Here is a 13348-nt window from a genome sequence, read left to right on the forward strand (position 1 = left end):
AAGGGAAATTGCATGGAAATGAAGGGAGACCCTCATTGCTATACAAAATTATATATAAGAGGTTGCGAGGGGAACGGGAAAATAAACAAGGAGAGACATGAATTACAGTAGATAGGGTAGAGAGAGAAGATGGGAGGGGAGGGGAAGGGGGATAGTAGGGGATAGGAAAGGTAGCAGAATACAACAATTACTAATAGGGCATTATGTAAAATTGTGGATGTGTAACTGACGTGATTCTGCAATCTGCATTTGGGGTAAAATTGGGAGTTCATAACCCACTTCAATCTAATGTATGAAATATGATATGTCAAGAGCTTTGTAATGTTGTGAACAACCAATAAAAAAAAAAGGAAAGTCCTGTATTTGTATTCCTAGAGGGATAACCACAGAGAGAGGGGGTGGGAGGGGGAGGGGGAGGGGAGGGGGAGGGGGAGGGGAGGGGGAGGGGAGGGGGAGGGGAAGGGGAGGGGGGAGCGGAGGGAGAAATCAGATTGAGAAATGAAAATGTGAATAAGAGTAAAAGCCTATTTTGCAATATATTTCTTTTTCTCTCCTTGTTCTTTTGCTTTTCTATTTAACTTTTGTTAAATAGAACTTCCTTTCTTCCGCCCCTTTTTACTGCCTGCTCACCTCCCTTCCTTCTCTCTCCTCCCTCCCTTTCTCCTCCTCCCCTTGATTTCCCTCCTACAGGAATGGAAGGGGAAGGTGGGTGCTTTTAGCATTCACTATTTTTGGGGAATGGAATGGTGGAGAAGGGAATGGGATAGATTACTGTTGTTTGTGTGTCTGGTTTTCAACATTGGTTACAGAGAACACAGGGTGATTTAGGGGTTTTGGAAAAGGGATTTAATAAAGGAGAATCTAGGATAAAATTAGGCTCTGAAGTCTATGTCCTTTTACACATAAAAGAGATAAAAAATACAAAGTATCAAAAGTTTTTTTTTAATATATATATGCTTCTTTTAGTCGTAGGTGGGAAACAATACCTTTATTTTATTTTTATGTGGTGCCCCATACATGTACCCCATACATGCCAGGTGAGCGCTCTCCCACCAAGCCAGAGCCCCAGTCCCCCAAATTATTATTTTTTTAAAGTGTGCCTGAAGAGCAGAGAGGTTTCGTGATTTGCCTCCTTATTCCATTCTGGACTTTCCAAATTTAAGTTAAAAATAATTCACTCCATTTTTTTTAAGTGTATAATGAAGTCATTTTTCTTCCTGCTTTTTCCTTCAAGGTTTATAGGGATTTTGCTTGTTCCGAGGTGTTTCCAGGGATGAAAATCCACACCCACTTCCCCATGCAGTTCAGAGATGGCGTTGCTGTCCCTCAGCTTCTGACAGGCTCTGCTCTGGGACCCAGGGGCCTCCAAGGAGGAGAGGGCTGACTGGTCCTCCCTGTTGAGCCCAGAGGTGCCCCTCTGCCGTCCACTGACCTGTGGCAGTAGCCTGTCTAGGGGAGGGACTTTGTCAATGTCCTCCAACTTGTCAGTCATAGAAGGTGGCCACAGTTTTTGAAAACAGAAGGGAGAAGGGGCCCATGGGGCAGGAAAAGCAGTTATGGGGCAGAGAGGTGGAGGAGAGCAGAGCCAGCCACGTGGAGACCCCGTCTGGTGCTGGGTGGGTTTGGGCCTGAGCCTGCCCTGCCCTGCAGGGCTCAGAGCACCCGGCCAGCAGCTCTGGAGAGACTGGGTTTCAGGGCCCTTCCGTTCTGGGCTCTTCCACCCTGGCAATAAAGTGGGGAAGGAGACAGTAAATAAGCAACAGGCAAAATTAAAACCCGTAATGAGCCGTATGAATATTGTGGTGCTATAATGTTGGAGACACATTTATTTGGGAGCATTGCATGTTCTGGGAAATCATAATGGCCTTGTGGCTGTGCGGACTCATTTTCCTCCACCGAGTTTCCGCTTATTGGCCCTGGAGGCTGGCAGCGCCCGCACCTGTGCCCAGATGCTTTTACAGCTTTGGCAGGGAGAGGGAGGCCATTATGGAGGGAGGGTGGGCTCTGAGAGCCTTCGCAGCGGGGGAAGGGCCCTGTAGCCTGAGTGAGGCCCCCTCCACCCACCCTAGGGACACCCAGGGGAAGGAGAGCCTCTTTCAAGGCCAAGTCCACCAGGAAGGCTGCCAAAGACAAAGGTGTCACCGTGCCCACGCAGGGGAGGGAGACACCGGTCCTGAAACCTTGCCCCCACCCTGGGGAGACCCTGCATGTGGTGGTGGGGGGGGGTGGAGGGGTGTCTAATGATCGTGCTGAGAACATAGCTGGAGGTCATTTGAATCTACTTTGCCCTCTCTGGAAGCTTCTCCTGATGGGTCAGGCTCTAGCCCATCATGGATGCTTCTGCAGGGCTCTAGAAAATTCCCTCAGGTCCGAATGCCCCGGAGCAGGAAGGGAGCTGTAAGGGGCTGGAGTAGAAAGCTCTGCTGAAAAGGCCTTGGGGAAATCTGGTAAGAGTGAGGAACTTTCTAGAGCTCTTGCACTCTCAGGAGCTGATTTGGGGGAAAGGAACCCTGATAGGGAATGAGGGTTATGTGGGAAAGTGACCTGGACCACCAAAGTGGGCTTTGTACCTCCAAGCTACCTTGGAGAAGGGCCTTCCAGGGAAGGCTGGCCGGAAAGTTAATGAAAACAAGCCATCGCATGCTCAGATTAGCAAATAGAGAATCCGGCCAAGATGGGGAACCCTGAGGCTCTGTGCATGGCTTGTTTGTGGCTTTGCTACTGTGGACAGGTTGGCAGGAACACTTTTATGGCCGTTCGCAATTTCCAAAGGGTTTGTAAGAAAATAACTTCCTGTTGGGAATTTCCAGCTGAATCATTCTGAAACCAGATTCTAGGGCTTAGCCTGTAGAAATGTCATAGCGTTGGTCATATTCATTGCATGAGTATTTGTGAGTTAAATATACATGTTTGGCAAAAAGGAATGATTTTAATAGTAGGATGCATTCCCATGTTTCAGATGCACTCTAATCTGCCCTCTCTGAATTGCACACAAGACAAGACGTCATGCAGAGAGAGTTGAAGACAGGGAAACAGGTCTGCAGCAGGCACTTTGGGTGGTTTTCCGGGGCCGGGAGTGGGGGGGGGGGGCAATCCTGAGTCAGCACGACTCTGACCCTGTGCTGGGTCTGGTTCCTGGCTGTGCATGAGGCAATCTCACTGGCAGCTAGGAAGCTCCAGAACTCTTCTGAGCATGGCTTCCATCCTAAGAACAGGAAAATCAGAGCTCAGGGAGAGGAAGGTATTGGTTCAGGATCAAGGGACAGAACCCAGGGAAAACCCCCACGATTGCATCCTTTATCACGTCATTTTTCACGGTCTGTGGACCCTGTGCTCTCTCACTGCTTCCCTAACTCTACACTGAGCTCTGGGTAGCTGAGCACGACATTCTTCCTTTATCTCTGGGTGTCCCTACTCCTGCACCCCGGAGCTGCGCTGAGCTCATGGAAACTTCTCGGTGAACAGACTCTCTGATCCAGCCACACACCTGCCAGAGGGCAAGTTCTTTAAATTAACTGAGGCTTCCGGGCCTCAGGACATTGGTACTTCCCCTTCCCCGTTGTTCCTCAAGTTTCAACACATTGTACCCAATGTACCATAAATGCATGTATGTGTGTGTGTGTGTGTGTGTGTGTGTGTGTGTTGCAAATGATCTAGATGTGTTGGCATCCCCTCATTTCCCACGCAGGGCCAGGGGCAAGAGCAGGTCTGTGGATGCCCTGCGCACAGTGGCCCGCGGTAGGGACGTGTCATACACACCACAGGCAGCGTCCTGCAGGTCTGGGCCACGGGATGGAATATCCGGCCTGTTGGATGGAAGCCGAACTGATAATCGGCATCAAGAGGGAATTGGCTCTTTTAAGACAAATGCTTCCAGATGCCAGGATCACTGGGTCCATGTTATACCCAGATGGGTCTGGGTGGGAGCCAGAAAAGACACAGCAGTTGATAAAACCAGAAAAGTAGTTCATCAAAAAGGCGCTCGCGTGGGAGGGTCCTAGAAGGTAGGGTCTGCCCAGGGCAGGAAGTGCACCCCGAGACCCCAGGGAATTTGGGGCACTTTGCCATCTCTCTAGGGACCGTCCTGCTGGGGGCGCTCTGCTGTTTGTTACTGCCAGTGGGAACCGGTTTCCAGAGATGGCCCAGCCACGTGGGGTTTGCAAGCGTCTGACAGAAGCAGGTTTTCTATGGAGATTACAATTGACGACTGCTTCCTGGTGGCTGGGAAGCCTTCGTGGGCAGGAACTGTGTTGACGCGTCTGTTTCCTGCTCCAGCTGGAAGCATTTGAGGTAAATGAAGAGCCGGGAAACTGAGTGGAATCTAACCTCTGGGAACTTGGAAGGGAACTGTTTTATTTATTTTTATTTATTTATTTTTGCTTAGAATGTGATTTGGGACACTTGAATGTTTTAAGGAATCCCTCAGATGATCTGACATTGCAGAGCGCTCTCCCTATACCCCCCTCAGAAGGATGGAAGCTATAAACTGACATTCCTTTTCTCTAGGCCATTCCTAACTAAGCCTGTGTGCTCCCAGTGGAACCCAGGAAAATGACTGTTTTGGAGCCATGAGCCGTCAGGTTCCCTTGTCTCTCACCTGGAGGACGGCAGAAGACTCCCTACTAGGCTCCCCTGCTTCCCTCTCACCCTTGGAAACTCCTTGTCCACACAACCAGCAGTCAGAGTGGTTTTAGGTCTGGAAATGAGGTATCAGTGCCCATGCCCCAATCTCTCCTGTCTTCCCACTGCCATGAGAATAATGTCACCCTGTCTACTTCTCTAACCTCATCTATTGCCCACACCAGCCACACTGGACTCCTCGTTCCTCAAACAGACCAGAGAGCTTCCTGCCTCAGAACACTTGCCCTTGCCCTTCTCTGTGCCTGAAATGCTCTCCCCACGTTTAGTCCTAGCTTCCTTGGGTTTAATCAACCATCTTCTTACATTGATCCGTGAGCTCCAGTTTCACCTACGGAGGAGATTATTCCAAGTAGTGCATCTTGGTTATTTTCCATTATTCTATCTTATTTTCCTCAAAGCGTTGGTCATTTTCTGAAATCATGGTGATGATATTTTAATTTGTTAAATTGTGTGACTTCTCCTCCTAGAATATAGGCTCCCTGGGAGCAGAGTTTTGTTCATCGTTATGTCCCCAGAAGCTACAGCCAAAGTCAAGGCTCTATAAAAATTTGGTGAATGTATGGATGGATGGACAGGTGAATGTATGGGATGGATGGGTGTGATGGTTGGATGATGGATGGCTAGGTGAGATGGGTAGATGTATGGGTGGGTAGATTGGTGGGTGGATGGTTGGATGGTTGGATGGATGGATAAGTGGGTGAACAAGACTGTGCTACCCAAAAGAAGTTCAGGATTTCCAAGTAAATTTCATCCATTGCAACAAAGCTCCTTGAGAAAGTCAAGTAAATTGACAAAAAAAAAATTAGGCCAGAACCATTCTGATAATAAATCTTCTCTAGGTTCAAGAATCCTTAATTCAAAAGAAGCCCACCCCAAAGACTAGCTATTAGGAGCTCACAGGTATTTTCCCATTCCTCCTCCTCCTCCTGGTTTCTCCTTTCTCTTTCTCCTCCTCCTTCTTCTTCATCTTCATCTTCATCTTCCTTTTCTGCTTCTAACACCCAGAAATGAATTCTGGCTGAGCCAACTTTGATAATGGACTCTCTCTTCCCACTGTAAAGTTGCAATAGTGATCACCATTTTTTTTTTAAATCGGGTCATCATTTGTTGTTAAATAGATGCTTATTTGAAGAATTCTTTTGTGTGTGACCTAACTAAAAACTGTACTTTCATGAGATTGATTTCCTCATGAAAACAGTTTATTCCATGATGAGATGTTACTGGGAACTAAGGATGAAGTGTGCTTGTAAATTATTTATTTTAGCCGGTGCTGAGCAGAACAGCTAGCTGCATGTAACAATCCTAATTTTTATGGGAAATAATTTCCTTTCAAAATAACATTTATTTTTATTTAATAATAAACATGATCAAATGCTCTTTGAGGAACAATTAGAAATGGATGAGGGAGACTATCATAATCATATTACAGTCTGAGATAAACTTCCTTCCACAGCTAAGTTCCTTCTCTTCCTTTTATTCTGTTTGTATACATGAAAAACACATAGGTGTGTTTACATGGTTTTAATTATCCTCTATATGCATTTTTACCCATTTTTTAAACTTAAAATTACATTTCATATTCTTTGAGTCATTTTAAAACTCTGGGCAAACATCATTCAATTACTCCTTAGTGTTTAATTGGGTAGACTGGCATTGTTCAACAGGAAAATAATGAGAGTCAATATAGGATTCTAAATTTTCTAGGAGCTTCAGTAAACAAATAAACATAAAACAGGTGAAATTCATTTGAATCACGTATTTTATTTTTACTCTCCTATATAAATTTTTGTCATCTCAACACATCGTTAATATCCAAACTATTGAAGTGTTCTACATTTTTTTTTGAACTAAATCTTTGAAATCCATTTGAATTTTATCTCAATCTGAATTGAGCCACATCCCAGGTGGTCAGTACCCATAGATAGTGGTTAATATATTCAATGATACTGATCTAATCCATTAAAAATTGGTAGTATAATAGTTTATGAATAGTGGAAGGAATTCTAACTAATACCCATATTCCAACTGAAAAGACCATCTTCCAAGAATAAAAGCAGTCCTAAATTAGAGTTCCAGTTATCTTCCATCAGGTCTGAAGGTGATTAATTCAGTTTGATAGCTACAAGATATAGCCTCAATTCCTCAAAATGCTAAATGAAGTGGAAAGATGTTGAAAACAATGTTTTCAAATTACGCATTTGATACCATTTTGCTTCTTTTCAAAGATGATTTCCTAGACCCTAATAAAAGTTGATGTCTCCTAGTATATTAAGATCATACTCAATACAAAGCAAATGAATTGAATTAGCTTGGATGGTATTGATTATGATCAGTCCTGTTTCAGCTCTGGGTCTGTCTGCTCACTTTTCTTGATATTATGGGGTTCTCCTGCTCCCCTCCACATATAAGAATAAAATACTTATTGTTTGCTGTAGCAGCTACTCCTGGGAGCCCAACTCGGGTTGTACCTCTGTGAACTCAGTTTTAAACTTTATTCTTAGACTGAAGGCGTTTGAAGGAAACCCAGTGGATACAATTGATCCCCAAGTGATGTATAGCTCTAGCATGCACCCTGATGATGTGCATAAGGAAAATCTTAGGAAGGAGGAAGGAGTGGGTAGAGGGAGAACTTTCCATGTCGTTTGGGAACATTCCTTTCTGATGATGGGATTCAGTTCAACCCCTCAGGGGGCCAGGAGAGACATCCCAGAACCCATTTAAACTAATGGAGGCTGCGTGGCTTAAGTCCAACATGAGTCCCCCCAAAACAACCACATGTCATATACTGGCTTCTGGGGGCAGCACAAGGAATCCAATGCTTTACCTATCTCCAAGGTGCCCCATGGAGGGAGAGGCATAAGCAAACTCCAAACCACAACATATTATCCACGATGAGTGGTGTATCTGGAGTGTTGTGTGAGGCACTTAAACCTCCTCTGGGGAAGATCTCCAGGAGGATGACTTCCTGGAGTCCTGACTGTCAGTGTGACCTCAACCAGCCTCCTCTTCCTCCCTGAGACTTGTGGAATGAGCATCATAAAATTGTAAGTTTCTTGCTTAGCATCTGGACGGCCATTTTAAGAAAAATTTCACTTTTCCCCCCAAGGGCGTGTCTGAGAAAGGCTCCCCCCTCCCTCATATCAACCCCACCCTTAACCACCTACATTAGGACCTGCCCAGCTGCAATCCCTGAGCCTGCCCCATAAAAGTCCTGATCCCCAAGCCTGTTTGGCCTCTCTCCGTCTATAGAGAGATGTGCCTTTATTTATCAGCTCTGACAAATAAACTCTTGTGTCTATCTCTGCCTGGTCTCTGTCTTCCATTTCTCGCTCACCTTCTCCTGGTTCCTCACTTTCCTTTAAAAATTATCAGCATCATTGGGCTGTGAGAGGGAGAAAATGGTAAATTCCCAGTGGAATATGTATGATAGGGTCATGGCCAAGTAGTAGCCACCATAACTGTTACTACTCTTGTTGTTTTATTTTTAAAGATGGACAAGTAAACAGGGTCCGTGGGTAAGCAGATTAGCAATTTTGGGCCATTGGGCCAGCATAAGGGCTCCTTGAGAGCCACAGCCCAAGGGGCCCCAGCAAACTTCCAGCTGATTGGCTCACAGTGGCCCCAGCAAATTTCCAGCTGCCAGCTGATTGGCTCCTCTGCGTGATGCTCATTGGGCTGTTTCCTTGCCCTTTCAGACCACGGAGCTGCTCATTGGGGGACTCTTTTGGCTCCGCCCACGAGACCCAAGCAGATTGGTCTCAAGAGAGGGAGGAGTGGGGGTTGAGAGGCTTGGGCAGTTGGGCTCTGAGGGAATTCCTGAAAAGCTGATGTGGCATGGTGTGTGTTCTAAAAATAAAGTTCGGTAGTGCTTGACAAGTGGCTCTGAATTGTGCCCAGCCAGACTGCGGGCATTTGGTGGCCCCAAGGGGCCCCAGCAAACTTCCAGCGGATTGGCTCACAGCGAGGGCTGTAGACCTGCCCTGTAGGAAGGACTCTGGGCGGCCATCCAAGGGAAGGTGGCATCTAGGGGACTCAGCGTGGAGCTGCATTTGCCCAATAAGGGCGTTGCTTTTATCAGATTCTGAGTGATGATCAATAAAAAGCAATATGTTAAATAGATGCGTTTATTCTCGGCTAATATTTCCATTTTATGTGTTTTTTCTTCTCTTTGCTGTCATCATTACTATCATCGCCGTCACCCTAGGGTGTGTCTTGGAAAGCGCAGGACGTGGGGGTTGGGAGTTCCCATCCTTCTGCCCACTGGATGGAAGAGGGACACAGTGTGGCCATGGAAGAGAGGAACTTACCTCGAGTGACCGTAAAAAGTAGTCCTCCACTCCACCCTCCACAGGGCCTGGCAGCTCTTCCCAAATAGTGGCTCCATATTTACACAGCCTCCTCTTTTCCCCTTTATCTCCGTCATCAAAAGTTTAAGGAGATTTAAAAACCACTGGGGTGTTATGCATAAAATACAACCTCGGGTCCCTGATGGAATTCATGCGCAGGTTCCGCTGAGGCAGGGCCGGAGCCCACCCCTCCAGGGTGTCTGGGCTGTCACTCTCCCTATCCGTCTTCCTGATTGTAAAAATTAAACACATGCACAGGAGGGCTTGGGAGGCAGAGTTATGGGGGATATAAAGTGCCTGACAGCAGATAAACCTGGCCATCCCGCAGTGGAACACCCAATCATGGCAGGCCGAGAAGGGTGAGAGGGCTGAAAGGGGGTCCCGGAGTGGAGGGAGCCACCTGCACCCTGCAAAGGGGAGGGGAGCAGGGGGGTCTGGTGGCTGGAGTGTGGGGGTGCCACTGACCCCAGCGTTTCCAGGAGGTGGGTGATCCTCTGAGGCCTCCTGGGCCCTCCTCTCAGCCATGGCTGGGTGCTCTGTTTGCAGGAGAGAGAAGAAGGCCTCACCTGCCGGAGAAGGCACCCAGGCAGCTGCAGGGCGGTAAATCAGAGCAGGAGACCCTGTAGAAAAGGCAGGTGCAGGACACCTAGATCCCCCCTCCCAGGAACAGAGTCTCTGCCATTGACAGAGGGCAGCCCCAACTGTCGATGCAGAGGTGAGACCCACAGATCCATGCGATGGGCAGCAGCAGCTGTGACTAGGGAGCAGCAAAGGAGAGCTTCTCCACAGAGACCTGCCAACACTGCAGGAGCTGCCCCGGGGCTCCCGGGCACAGGGGGATTCATCTCCATGGCACCAGGAGGGCTAGGGTCACTGAAGGGGAGGCTCGAGCCAGCTGCGCCTGGGGGTCTGGCTTCATGCAAGGGCTCGGAACATTGGCTACTGGGGGCTTAACCCTCCCGCCCTGAGTCTCTCCAGCAGACACTGCTGCCAGGACATCTGGACAGCAGGACCGGCAGGAACCCTCAGAGCCTCTTGTGGCCTGAGGCTGTGGGTGGGGCTTTCTGGCCAGTGTGTGTGTGTGTGTGTGTGTGTGTGTGTGTGTGTGTGAGAGAGAGAGAGAGAGAGAGAGAGAGAGAAAGAGAGAGAGATGAACAGAGAAAAAGAGACAGGGGGCAGACAGAAACCATCACACAGAGAGACAGAGACACAGAGAAACAAACATACAGAGACCAAGATGAGCAGTCACAGAGAAGCAGAGAACAGAGAGGTGCAATCCAGGAAGAGTGGAGGAACACAGGAAGGACACAGGTCTCAAGGCAGAAGCTGCAAGAGCCGTGGGGACTGGGTTCATTCATTCGTTTTTCTGTCCCTCTTTCTAGGAGACCTACTGTGTTCAGTGTTTTGCACACCGGCCAGAGTCTGCCTCAGCCTCCCTGAGCTCACGGAGGGACACCAACCAAGCCCTCACACATGTTACTCAGTTTTCAATTGAGGTAGGTGTCTCCTGCAGCATTGGAATCGGGCACCACGGGCCTCCACCTGCGTCTTCATTGTTGGGAAACTGGTCTGTGCATCTTTGAAGGAGGCACAGTTCATTCCGTCCTGTGAAAGCCAAGGGGGATCATTTGGTGTCTGATTGATCGATCAAGGTCTGATGCTGATTGGTGCTGGCCAAGGGCTAAGGAGCAAAGGCCAGTGGACAGCTCTCAAGTCCAACATGGCTGCTCCTGCCCAGAGGATGCTGTAACTGCCTTTCTCCAGACACTTGCTTTGATGTGTAGTATTCATCCTGAAAAGATCACTGATTATAAGGTCCCAGCCACCCTGATGGAATGTTCCAGTGTGACCAGCACCCAGGTGAATACCTAGAGCAGAAGAAACCTCTCCCACTGCCCATGGACACCCACAAGGTGCTCTCCCAGTGGGGTAGAACAGGTTCGTGTCTTATTCTCGTGTCTTAATGGACTCGTTTAAGACTTGTGCTCTGCATCTTCCCTCACACGTCCATCCATGTTGTGTGGCTCCATTGGGGACTGAAGTGTCTTCCCATAATGTCTGACCAAACCACAGGCTTGAGGGTTGCTGGACCCTGAGAGTGACCAGTGATTACACCCTCTTCCCTTTGGCCTGGTCTTTCCTGTGGGCCCTTCCACCATCTTAATTGGGTTCCTCAGAGCCTACAAGGAACACACGTCCCTCAAGGCACCACGGACCTGAGAACATCTTTTGCACACACAAACCTTTGCTCTTGATGGTATTTCCCAGATCCTCTCTCAAAAAGGATGTAGTTAAATGCCTAATTCCAGGGTCAGACCACCTAGAATTGAATCCTTGGGTAATTTCTTAAGCTCTTTGTGCCTTTATCTCTTTGCCTATAGAATAAGGTTGATAGTTACATTTCCTTCTTGCAGTTGCAGGGAGGGTTAAGTGGGAAGGGTCTGCAGTGTGAGCTGCCATCATTTTGTTGACCACAATCAACTTGGAGGAGAAATATAACCAATAGGAGACAAGAAGATCACACAGGTAACCAACAGCAAGCTATATTTAGAACCTGGGTATTCTGACTCTGGACAGTCCTGACCCTGTGGCTTTCTTCCCCTTAGAGTAAAAGTGACAGTTGGAGACGTTTACTGAAACATCCGTGTCACTGAGAGAAACTCCTAGACTGACACTGGGTGGTTTTAAGTCTGCGACCTTGTGTCCTGCTTCTTTGGAATTTTCTCACCTCCACCGGAGAAGTCTCTTCATCTTAGCTTTTGAGAAATCCACATACCCAATAGTCTGTTTGAATAATGCTTTTGAAAGAGAAAAGAAATCCTCACATGGAATAAACAAACACGTAGGTGTATCTAGTTGTTCCACTTGAAGGTTTAAATTTTCCTCGAGCTTCATGGAAACTGGAGCAAAAGAAGCCTTCCTGATAGCAGGTGGCATGGCCGTATGTGGGAGGAGGAGAGATGCTCTCTTTGAGCAGGGCTCATCGAACACTTGGAGGTGACCTTTGGGTAGATGTTTTTATCCTGGGAACTTGTAAAAGTCAAAATGAGGTATGGAAACTGGACTCCTAGAATCATCCCTGTAGAGGGTGGGGGGTCCAGAGGACTGTGGTGTGGTGGAGGTAAGACTGAGAGCCGGGAGGAGGAGAGAACACGGGCAGGAGGGGTGCCAGGCAAGGCTGTGCCCTTGGTAGTTCCTCAGGGTTATGGCGTCCTACACCAGGTGTCCTGAGCCAGAAAGATCATGAGACTCACCAAGGAGATTGGGTTTCATACACACACGTCCCTAGACCCCATCATAGTTGTTCTAATTGTGACTCTGGAGTTGCAGGGTTTAGGATGTCAAGTTTCAGAATCACACATTTCCGTACCCTCAGAACCTCTCCCCAGGTGGCAGGAGACCAGATGGAGAAGATATGCTCAGAGGGTCCTGACTTGTCTGAACTCTCAGGTGAGACGAGAAGAGGAGGCAGAGGGATCCCTGAGTCTTGCACTGCCCATTCGCTGCTTCATCCACCTCCCCAGAGAGGGACCCATAAAGGAGCTTCTGCCCAGGTGGGCAGGTGGAATAGGTCATGAGCTAGGCAGGAAGGTGGGAACTGAAAGGGGGGCTTCCCACACCTCTCTCCCTCTGGCCCTGAGAAAGCCAATGTTTCTTCTGAGAGTCTGTGTTCTCAGTTATAAGGAGTTTATTTTACAGTGGTCCAAGGTGCAGTTTTACCAACAGCGGAAGGTCACTCAATGCTTAATAAAAGCTAGAGACTGGTCAGGGTTCTATTTAAGACTCATCTGTAGGAATCATCCCAATACCCTGCGGGGTATGTGCTTCTTTATACCCACTTTACAGATAGGGAATGCTGTTAGGCAGGGTTCCCCAGAGAAGCAGAGTCAGTAGGAAATAGATGAGACATGTAAGAAGGGTTTTATGATGGGGATTGGCCTATGTGATTACGGAGGCTAAAATATCCCAGGATCTGCCATCTGCAAGCCGAAGACCTGCAAAAGCTGCTGGTAGAGTTCAGTCAGAGCCAAAGGCTTGTGTTTCAGTCCGCTTTGCAGCCCTGGGACCACAGGTATGAAGAGAACAGGGCTGGGAGGGAATGTTTGTTTGGCTCTCAGTTTCAGAGGCTCAGTCCAGGGTTGACTATCCCCATAACTGTGGGCCCAAGACGAGGCAGAGCATCATGGTGGAAGGACGTGGCAGAGGACATGACAACCAGGAAGCAGAGAGCTCTGGTTCCCTGGGAAAAATATAAACCCCAAAGGCATGCCCCCAGGGCCAACTCTCTCCAGCCACACCCTACCTGCCTACAGTTACCGCCCAGTTGTCCCTAGAGAGGACTGACTCCTGGTTAGGTTAAA

The sequence above is a fragment of the Ictidomys tridecemlineatus genome, chromosome 15 (genome assembly GCF_052094955.1).
Source record: "Ictidomys tridecemlineatus isolate mIctTri1 chromosome 15, mIctTri1.hap1, whole genome shotgun sequence".
Classification (NCBI taxonomy): domain Eukaryota; kingdom Metazoa; phylum Chordata; class Mammalia; order Rodentia; family Sciuridae; genus Ictidomys; species Ictidomys tridecemlineatus.